The following is an 11,205-nucleotide window of genomic DNA, read 5'->3' on the forward strand; positions in this document are numbered from 1 at the left end:
TTGTTTTTGTATCCATTCAGCCAGTCTATGTCTTTTGGTTGGGCATTTAGTCCATTTACATATAAGGTAATTAATGATATGTAAGTTCTTATTGCCATTTTATTAATTGTTTTGGATTTTTTTTTAATCTTTTTTCTTTCTAATTTTTTTTCAATAGGGCCACACCTGCAGCATATGGAAGTTCCCAGGCAAGGGGTCAAAATGGAGCTGTGGCTGCCCATCTATGCCTCAGCCACAGCTAGATCTGAGCTGTATCTTCCAACCTGCACTGCAGCTCAGGGCAACACCAGATCCTTAACCCACTGAACAGGGCCGGGAATCAATTCCACATCCTCATGGATGCTAGTCAGGTTTACTGCTCAGCCACAATGGGAACTCCCTTGTTGATCTTTTTTTTCCCCTTCTATTGCTCTCTTTTCTTGTGGTTTTATGACTATTTTTACTGTAGTGTTTGAATTGTTTTTTTATTATTTGTGTGTATCCATTGTAGATTTTTGGTTTGCAATTACCATAAAGTTTTTACATAGGAGTCTAGATATATACAATATTGTTTTACATTGTTGGTCTTTTAATTGGAAATGTATCTCCAGTATCATGCATTTGTACCCTCTTCTCACTATTTCTGGTTTTGGTAGCATATTTTTGTGTGAATTATTTCCTACCTTTACTGTATGTGTGCCATTACTGGTGAGCCTTGTCCTTTGTAATATTTTTTATTTCTAGTTGTGGCCTTTTCTTTTCCACATAGAGAAGATCCTGTAGTATTTTTTGTAAAGCTGGTTTAGTGGTGCTGAATTCTCTTAGCTTTTGCTTGTCTGTAAGGCTTTTTATTTCTCCTTCAATTCTGAGTGAAAACCTTGCTTGGTAAAGTAATTCTGGTTGCAGTTTTTTTTTTCCATCCATCGTTTTAAGTATATCATGACACTCCCTTCTGGCCTGCAGAATTTCTGCTGAAAAATCTGCCAATAACCTTATCAGCTGCCCTTGTTTGTTATTTGTTTCTTTCCCCTAACTGCTTTCAATATATTTGCTTTGTCTATAATTTTGGTTAGTTTAATTAAAACGTGTCTTGGGGTGTTCCTTCTTGGGTTTACTTTATATGGTACTCACTGTGCTTCCTGGCTATAACTTCCATGTTAGGGAAGTTTTCAGCTATTATCTATTCAAATATGTTCTCTGGCTCTTTCTCTCTCTCTTCTCCTCTGGCACCCCTCTAATATGGATGTTGGTGCATTTAAAGTTTCCCCAGACTTCTTAGACTGTCTTCATTTTTTTTTTCAATCTTTTTTTCTGTTTGGCTTCAGTGATTTCCACCAGTCTGTCTTCTAACCTCACTTATTTGATCTTCTGCCTCCTGTATTCTGCTGTTGGTTCTTTCTAGTGAATTCTTTTTTGTTATTTTATTTTGCATTTCTTCTTGCTTAATCTTTATATGTTCTAATTCTTTGATCAATATTTCTTATAATTTATCAGTCTTTGCCTCCAGTTTATTTCCAAGATCTTGAATCATCTTTACTATCATTAGTGTATAGTCTTTTTCATGGAAGTTGGTAATCTCCAGAACACTAGATGTTTTTCTGTTTTGTTTTTTTGTTGTTGTAGTTGTCCTTTATATGAGTTATAATTCTCTATCTTTTAATTTTTATAGAATTTTAATGTGGTCTCATTTTTGCAGACAATAGGGTTGTAACCTATCTTGCTTCTGATGTCTACTGTCCTTGAGGGTGGCTGAGGTTGGTGTGGGGGCTCACTGCAGGCTTCCTAATGAGAGAGACTGGTGGGAACCTTCTCACTGGTAGGTGGAGGTGATTCTCATACCTCTGGTGGATGGGGCTTTGTCTCTGGGTATGATTAGAAGCTGCTGAGCTGTGTGTGTGCAGTGTTTAGGCAGCCTGTTTGCTGATGAGTAGGGGCGGTGTTCCCACCTGGTTTGTTATTTGGCCAGGGGCTTCTCAGACTTGATGGGTGGGGCCATATTTTTCCAAAATAGCCACCTCTAGAGGAGTTCATGCTGATGACTATTCCCAAGACCTTTGCCTCCAGTGTCCTTGTTCAACAACCAGCCACAGAAACACCCTGTTTTCCCAGGATATCCTTCAAGAACTGCAGGCAGGTATGACCCAGATTCTTATGGAGTCTCTGCTTTGCATCAGGACCCAGTGGACAGAAAAATCTGTGTGCACATTTCAAGAGTGGACTCCCTTTCTCCCAGTCCTGTGGAGCTCATGTGGACAAGCCCTGCTGGTCCTCAACAACTAATGCTCTGGGGGATCCTGCTCCCAATGCCAGATCTATAGGCATGGGAACCTGGGCATGGGGCTCAGAACACTCACTCCTGTGGGTGAGCCTATGTGATATAGTTACTTCATATTCTGTGGGCTCCCCACCCAGCTGTGGTTGCTTAGATTTCATAATCACCCCTTCTACCATCTTGATGTGGCCTCCTCTTTTTCGTTTGGAGGAGGGTATTTTTTTGATAGTTCCCATTCTATTTTCTTGAAGGTCATAATTTTGTTGTTTTTATGAGGGAAGGTGAGCTTCAGGCATCCTATTCTGCCAGCTTCATCCCTTCTACCTTGATTTCTTATTTCTAATATTCCACATTCTAAAATATGCACATTTAGCTTTTATTATAGGAAAAATATGATTTTTGGTTTAAATTTTATTAATTTTAATATCTTATTGTATTTTATAGACAACATTTCAGATTTAAATTGTTTTATGCATTTTTATTACTGAATGATTTATTACATTTGTAGTTGTACAATGATGATCACAATCCAATTTTATAGGATTTCCATCACACAACCCGAGCACATATCCCCACCCCCCAAACTGTCTCCTTTAGAAACCACAGGATTTTCAAAGTCTGTGAGTCAGTATCTGTTCTGCAAAGAAATTCATTCTGTCCTTTTTTCAGATTCCACATGTCAGTGAAATCATTTGATGCTGGTGTCTCATTGTATGGCTGACTTCAGTTAGCATGAAAATTTCTAGGTCCATCCATGTTGCTAAAATTGCTGGAATTTCGTTCCTTTTAATGGCTGAGTAATATTCCATTGTGTATATGTACCACCTCTTCTGGATTCACTCCTCTGTCGATGGACATTTAGGTTGTTTCCATGTTTTAGCTATTGAAAATAGTGCTGCAATGAACATTGGAGTACATGTATCTTTGCGAGTCATGGTTTCCTCTGGATAGATGCCCAGGAGTGGGATTGCTGGGTCAAATGGTAGATCTATTTTGAGTTTTCTGAGGAATCTCCACACTGTTTTACACAATGGTTGCACCAATTTGCAATCCCTCCAACAGTGTAATAGGGTTCCTTTTTCTCTAAAATCTCTCCAGCACTTATTGTTTGTAGACTTTTGTATGATGGCCATTCTGATTGGTGTAAGTTGGTAGCTCATAGTGGTTTTGATTTGCAATTCTCTACTAATGAGTGATGTTGAACATCTTTTCTTGTGTTTTTTGGCCATCTGTATGTCTTCTTTGGAGAACTGTCTGTTTAGATCTTCTGCTCATTTTTTGATGGGGTTGTTGTTTTTTTGGTATGGAGCAGCAGAAGGTGCTTGTAAATTTTGGAGATTAAACCCTTGTCAGTTGATTCACTTGCAAAGATTTTCTCCCATTCTGTGGGTTGTCTTTTTGTTTTGCTTAGGGTTTCCTTTGCTGTGCAGAAACGTTGAAGTTTGATAAGGTCCCATTTTTTTATTTTTGTTTTTATTGTCATTACTCTAAGCAGTAGATCTGAGAAGATGTTGCTGTCATTTATGTCAAAGTGTGTTTTGCTGTTTTCCTCTAAGGGTTTTATAGTGTCTGGTCTTATATCTAGGTCTTTCATCCATTTGGAGTTTCTTTTTGTGTCTGGTGTTAGGGAGTGTTCTCATTTCATTCTTTTCCATGTGGCTGTCCAATTTTCCCAGCACCACTTATTGAACAAGCTGTTCTTTCTCCATTGTCTATCCTTGCCTCCTTTGTCATAGATTAGTTGGCTGTAGGTGCGTGAATTTAATTCTGGGCTTTCTATCCTGTTCCCCTGATCTGTATTTCTGTCTTTGTGCCATTACCATGCAGTTTTGACGACTGTTGCTTTGTAGTATATTCAGAAGACCGGGAGCCTGATTTGTCCAGCTCCATTTTTCTTCTTCAGGATGTCTTTGGCTATTCTGGGTCTTTTGTGCTTCCAAACAAACTTTAAAATATTTTGTTCCAGTTATGTGAAAAATGTCCTTGGTAATTTGATAGGCATTGCATTGACTCTGTAGATTGCCTTGGGTAGTATAGTCATTTTGATAATATTAACTCTTTCAATCCATGAGCATGGTATGTTTTTAATCTATTTGTGTCATCTTTGATTTATTTCATCAGTGTCTTGTAGTTTTCAGAGTACAGTTCTTTTGTTTCTTTAGGTAGGTTTACTCCTAGGTATTTTATTCCTTTGGATGCGGTAGTAAACGGGATTGCTTCCCTAATTTTCTTTTCTGCTTTTCATTGTTACTATATAGAAATGCTGTCAATTTCCGTGTATTGATTTTTGTATCCTGCGACTTTGCCAAATTCCTGGATGAGCTCTAACAGTTTTCTGGTAGAGTCTTTAGGATCCTCTAGGTACAGTATCATGTCATCTGCAAAAAGCGATAGTTTTACTTCTTCCTTTCCAGTTTGGATTCCTTTTATCTCTTTTACTTATCTGATTCCTGTGGCTAGGACTTCCCAAACTATGTTGAAGAGTAGTGGCAAGAGTGGACATCCTTGTCTTGTTCCTGATCTCAGTGGGAATTCTGTCAGCTTTTCACCATTGAGAATGATGTTTGCTGTGGGTTTGTCATATATGGCCTTTATTATGTTGAGGTAGGTTCCTGCTATGCCCACGTTCTGAAGGGTTTTTATCAGAAATGAGTGTTGGATTTTCTCAAAGACCTTTTCTGCATCTATTGAGAGGATCGTATGGTTTTTTATTCTTCAGTTTGGTAATGTGGTGTATCACACTGATGGATTTGCAGATATTGAAGAACCTTGCATCTGTGGGACAAATTGCACTTGATCATGATGTACAATCATTTTAATGTAATGTTGGATGCGGTTTCCTAGTATTTTGTTGAGGATTTTTGCCTCAATGTTCATCAGTGAAATTGGCCTGTCGTTTTCTTTTTTTGTGGTGTCTTTGTCTGGTTTTGGTACCAGGGTGATGGTGGCCTCATAGAATGTGTTTGGGTGTATCCCTTCCTCTGCAATTTTTTGAATAGTTTGCTCTTCTATAAATGTTTGATAGAATTCACCTGTGAAGCCATCTGGTCCTAGACTTTTGTTTGTTGGAAGTTTCTTAATCACTGTTTCAATTTCAGTTCTTGTGATTGGTCCATTCATCTTTTCTATTTCCTCTTGGTTTAGTCTTGGAAGATTGTACTTTTCTAAGAATTTGTCCATTTCTTCTAGGTTTTCCATTTTATTGGCATGTAGTTGCATATAGTAGTCTCTTATGATCCTTTGTATTTCTGTGATGTCCGTTGTTACTTCTCCTTTTTCATTTCTAATTTTATTGATGTGAGTCCTCTCTCTTTTTTGCTTGATAAGTCTGGCTAGGGGTTTATCAATTTTGTTGATCTTTTCAAAGAACCAGCTTTTCGTTTCATTGATCTTTTCTATGGTTTTCTTTGTTTCTATTCCATTGATATCTGCTCTGTGCTTTATGATTTTTTTCCTTCTACTAACTTTAGGTCTTGTCTGTTCTTCTCTCTCGAGCTACTTTAGATGTAAATTTAGCTTGATTATTTGGGCTTTTTCTTGTTTCCTAAGGTGGGCTTGTATTGCTATAAACTTTCCTCTTAGAATGACTTTTGCTGCCTCCCATAGGTTTTGGAGTGTCGTATCTTTGTTGTCATTTGCTTCCAGGTATTTTTTAATTTCCTCTTGGATTTCTTCAGTGATCCATTGGCTGCTTATTAGCATGTTGTCAAGGCTCCACGTGTTTGTGTTTTTTGCAGTTTTTTTCTTAAACAAGAAGATATGCAAAATACAATAACTGAAATAAAAAAATGCACTAGAAGCAGCTAACAGCAGAATACAGTAGCAGAAAAATGAATAAGCAAGGTGGAGGACAGATTAGTGGAAATTATGGATGCAGAACAGAAAAGAGAAAAAAGATTGAAAACAAATGAAGAGAGTCTCAGAGAACTCTGGGACCACGTTAAACACGCCAACATCAGTATTATAGGGGTGCCAGAAGGAGAAGAGAGAGAGAAGGGGACAGAAAAAATATTCCAAGAGATAATAGTCAAAAACTTCCCTCACATGGGGAAGGAACCACTCACTCAAATCCAGGAAGCACAACGAGTACCATATAAAATAAACCCAAGGAGGAACACCCCAAGACACGTCTTAATCAAACTGACCAAAATTAAAGACAAAGAGAACATCTTGAAAGCAGCTAGGGAAAAGAAACAAGTAATATACAAGGGAACCCCAATAAGGCTATTGGCAGATTTTTCAACAGAAACTCTGCAAGCCAGAAGGGAGTGGTATGACATACTTAAACTGATGAAAGGATAAAACCTCCAACCAAGATTACTTTACCCAGCAAGGCTCTCATTCAGATTTGAAGGAGAAAGCAAAACCTTCACAGATAAGCAAAAGCTGAGAGAATTCAGCAACACTAAACCAGCCTTACAACAAATACTAAAGGAACTTCTATAGGCAGAAAAGAACAAGAGAAGAAGGAAAGGAAAAAGAGCAGCAAAAACAAATCCAAAGTAATTAATAAAATGGCAATAAGAACATACATATCAATAATTACCTTAAATGTTAATGGACTAAAGGCCCAACCAAAAGACATAGACTGGCTGAATGGATACAAAAACAAGACCCATATATATGCTGTCTTCAAGAGACCCACTTCACTTCTAGGGACACATACAAATTGAAAGTGAGAGGATGGAAGAAAATATTTCAGGCAAACGGGGATCAAAAGAAACCTGGAGTAGCAATACTCATATCAGACAAAATAGACTTTAAAATGATGAATATTTTAAGGGACAAAGAAGGTCACTACATAATGATCACAGGATTGACCCAAGAAGAAAGTATAACAATTTTCAATATCTACACACCCAACACAGGTTCACCACAATATATAAGGCAACTGCTAACAACCTTAAAAGGAGAAATTGACAATAACACAATCATAGTGGGGGACTTTAACACCCCACTTACAGCAATGGACAGATCAACCAGACAGAAAATCAATAAGGAAACACAGGCCCTGAATGATGCATTAAACCAGATGGACTTCATAGATATTTATAGGACATTCTATCCAAAAGCAAGAGAATATACATTCTTCTCAAGTGCACATGGAACATTCTCTAAGGTTGATCACATCCTGGGCTACAAATGAAACCTTGGTAACTTTAATAAAATTTAAACAATTTCAAGCATCTTTTCTGACCACAACGTTATACGACTGGAAATCAACAAGAAAAAATCTGCAAAAAAACCACTTTCCTTTTATTTCACTTTTACTGGAATATCTTTTTTGATCCTCTCATTTTCAGTCAATCTGTGCCCCTAAATTTGAAGTGGGTCTCTTGTAGACAGCACGTATATGGTCTTGTTTTTCCATCTATTTAGTTGGTCTATGGCTTTTGGTTGAAGCATTTAATGTATTAATATTTAAGGTAATTATTTATACATATGTTCTTATTTTCATTTTGAAAATTGTTTTGGATTAGATTTTTTTTAGTCTTTTTTCTTCCCTTCCTCTTTTATAGTCTTCTCTTGTGGTTTGATGAATATGTTCAGTGTTGTATTTGGATTGGTTTTACTTTTTGTGTGTGTATCTACTTTTAGTTTGCGGCTACCATGAAGTTTTAATATCACAGTCTACACACACACACACACACACACACACACACACACATGCATACACACATGACTGTTCTGCTGATCTCCTAATTTCAAATGCATTTTGCTAATATCCTGCAATCATACTCTCCTCTTCTGATGATTGCTTGTTTTGATACCATATTTGTGTGTGGATGATCTTAACTTTACTATATGTTTATCTTTACCAGTGAGTCTTTTCATTTGTAATTTTCTTGTTTGTAGTTGTGGTCTTTTCTTTTCATCCTAGAGATGTTTCTTTAGAATTTGTTGTAATTACAATTTGGTGGGTCTGAAGTCTCTTAGCTTTTAGTTGTCTGTAAATTTTTCCATTGAATCTGAATGAGAGACTTGCTGGGTAGAATACTTATGGTTGCAGGTTTGTCCCTTTCATCACTTCAGCTGGTAACTTAAGGGGTTCCCTTATATGTTATTTGTTGCTTTTTGCTAGTTGCTTTTAATATTTTACCTTTCTATTTGATTTTGGTCAATTTGACTAATATGTGTCTTGGCATATTCCTTCTTGGGTTTAGTACTCACTGTGTTTCCTGTACTTGAATGAGTATTCCCTTTTCCAGGTTAGGGAAGTTTTCTGCTATTATCTCTTCAAATATTTTCTCTGGTACTTTTCCTCTTTCTTCTCCTTCTTGGACCCCTATTACACAAATGTTGGTTCACTTAATATTGTCCCAGAAGTCTCATAGTCTCAGTTCTTTTAATTCTTTTTTTCCTTATTCTACTCCATATCAGAGATTTCCACTAGCCTATTCTTCTTCCTCATGTATTCTGCTAATTCTTTCAGTGACTTTTTCATTTATTATTATGTTCTTTGAATCTTCTATTTCTTTATTAAATATTTCTTTTCATTTATTTGCCTCTATTTTTCCCCTGAGATGTTGGATAATCCTTACTATCATTATTCTGAAGTCTTTTTCATGTAGGTTGCCTATCTCCATATCATGTGGTTGTCCTTTTGAGGTTTTGCCTTGTTGCTTCATCTGAAGAATATGTTTCTGCCTTTTATTTTGTCTAACTTTCTGTGTTTGTGGTATCCATTTTTTTTAAGAGCTACAGGTGTGGCATGTGGAAGTTCTCACGATAGGGGTCAAATCAAAGCCACAGCTGCTGGCCTACACCACAGCTACAGCAATGCCAAATCTGAGCTTCATCTGTGACCCACACCACAGTTCATGGCAATGCCAGATCCATTATGCACTGAACAAGGCCATTATTGAGTCTGTATCTTCATAGATAACAGTTGGATTAATTTCCACTGTACCACAAAGGGAACTCCTTGTGGTCTTTCTGTAGGCTGCATGGTTGAAGCTCCTCTTTTTTTCTGGTGATTTCCCTGTGGTTGGTGATATTGATCCCAGGGCTTGTGCCAGCTTCCTGATGGGAGGGACTGGGACCTGCCTACTGCTGGATAAATCTGGGTCTTTTCCTTCTGACAGGCAAGGCTATGTCAAGGAGTATGATTAGGGACACCTGTGTGCCTAGGAAGACTTTAGATAGCCTGTCTGCTGGTGAGTATGACTGCTCCCATCCTGTTGGTTGTTTGGCCTGGGGCTTCTCAGCATTCGTGCCTGCAGGCTATTTTTGAGTGGGACTAGATTTTTCCAAAATATCAGCCTCCAGGGTAGCTCATGCCAATGATTATTCCCTGGGACCTCTTCCTCCAGTGTCCTACCTCCACAGTGAGCCAAAGCTGACTCCTACTTTCCCAAGAGACACTCTGAGACCCAGGTAGGTCTGGCCTAGATTCTTATGGAGTCTCTCCTTTCCCCTGGGACCCAGGACACATGTAAACTTGTGTGCAGCCTCCAAGACTGGAGTCTGTTTCCCCCAGTCAAGTGGAGCTACTGTGCTCTAGCCCTTCTGATCTTCAATGCTGAAAGCTCTGGGGACTCCTTTTCTCAATTACAGATCCCCAGGCTGGGGAACATAATGTGGGGTTTGGAGCACTCACTTCTGTGGGATAGTTTCTGTGGTATATTTTCTAGATTGTGGGTCAACCACCTAGCAGTTATTTGGTTTTGCTTATATTGTGAAAGCACCCCTCCTACCATATTGTTGTGGCTTTGTCTTGGTTTTTTGGGGTATAGGATATCATTTTTGGTAGTTTCCAATTTTGGTGATGGTTGTTCAGCAGTTAATTGTGGTTTTGGCGTTTTTGTGAAAGGCAGTGAGCCAAGTACTTTTATTCTGCTATCTTGTCCCAGCAGTTATTTACTTCCAAATATTTGATGACTTCAGGTATCTTATTACTGATTTCTAGTTTAATCCTGTTATGACCCAAGAATATACTCTGTATAGTGTAAATTTTAAAGATTTGTTTTTATGGTGGATGATATGCTTGATTTTGGTGAAAGCTAAATATTTGCCTGAAAACTTGAATGGAATTGACTCCTTTATCTTTTTGTAAGATTCCTCTTTATCCCTGTTGTGTTTCCTGCTCTGATGCCTACTTTGTGCAATGTAAACATAGCCCATTCTAGTCTCCTATATGTAGTATTTTTATATCATATATTTTAATCTTCATTTTCTTTTACTATATCTGAGGCTTGCATAATTTTGATGAAAATTTCATTGTAATTCTTATTTTCCCTCTTTGGTAGATTTCATGCTTTTTTCCTCCCCAGGTCAGCCTTTTCACCAGTGTCCCTAATTACTTAAGATCAGGAAATTCAATATAAATCAACATTAATATATAATCTCAAGACGTTAAACTAGCTAAAGTTAAATTAACTCATAAAATCCATTGTTGGTAAGGATGTAGATGAACAGGAGCTCTCACACATTGCCACTGACACAGGCATTTTAGAAAACTGTTTGGCATTATCTAAATTAAATTTCACTATTCTCTATGACTAAGTGCTTTAATAAATGTTATATGCCAACATAAATGTATGATCATGTCCACCAAAGTACATACATAAAATCATTAAAGACAAAATAATTTCTACTTGTTAAAAATTGGAAGTAAAATAAATGCTCGTCAATTGTAGAATATATAAGTAAACTATCATATACATATAATGCCTATAGCTCATAATACTACAAATAATTATACATACATATATATGTGTGAGTATTTATATAAATATATATAAATGATGAACAAACTGCAAATATATGCAATCATATGGATGGACATAAAAATGTACATTAGAAGAAGGCACATATAAAAAATATGTTCTATGATTCTATCCGTCCCAAACTAGAAAAAAGAATTGATACTTTTATAAGACAGAAGAGTGGTCACCTTCAGGGAGGGCATAAATAATAATAAACTGAATAGATAAAAGGCTACTAGTAATGAT

Source organism: Phacochoerus africanus, chromosome 2, assembly GCF_016906955.1.
Source record: "Phacochoerus africanus isolate WHEZ1 chromosome 2, ROS_Pafr_v1, whole genome shotgun sequence".
NCBI lineage: Eukaryota > Metazoa > Chordata > Mammalia > Artiodactyla > Suidae > Phacochoerus > Phacochoerus africanus.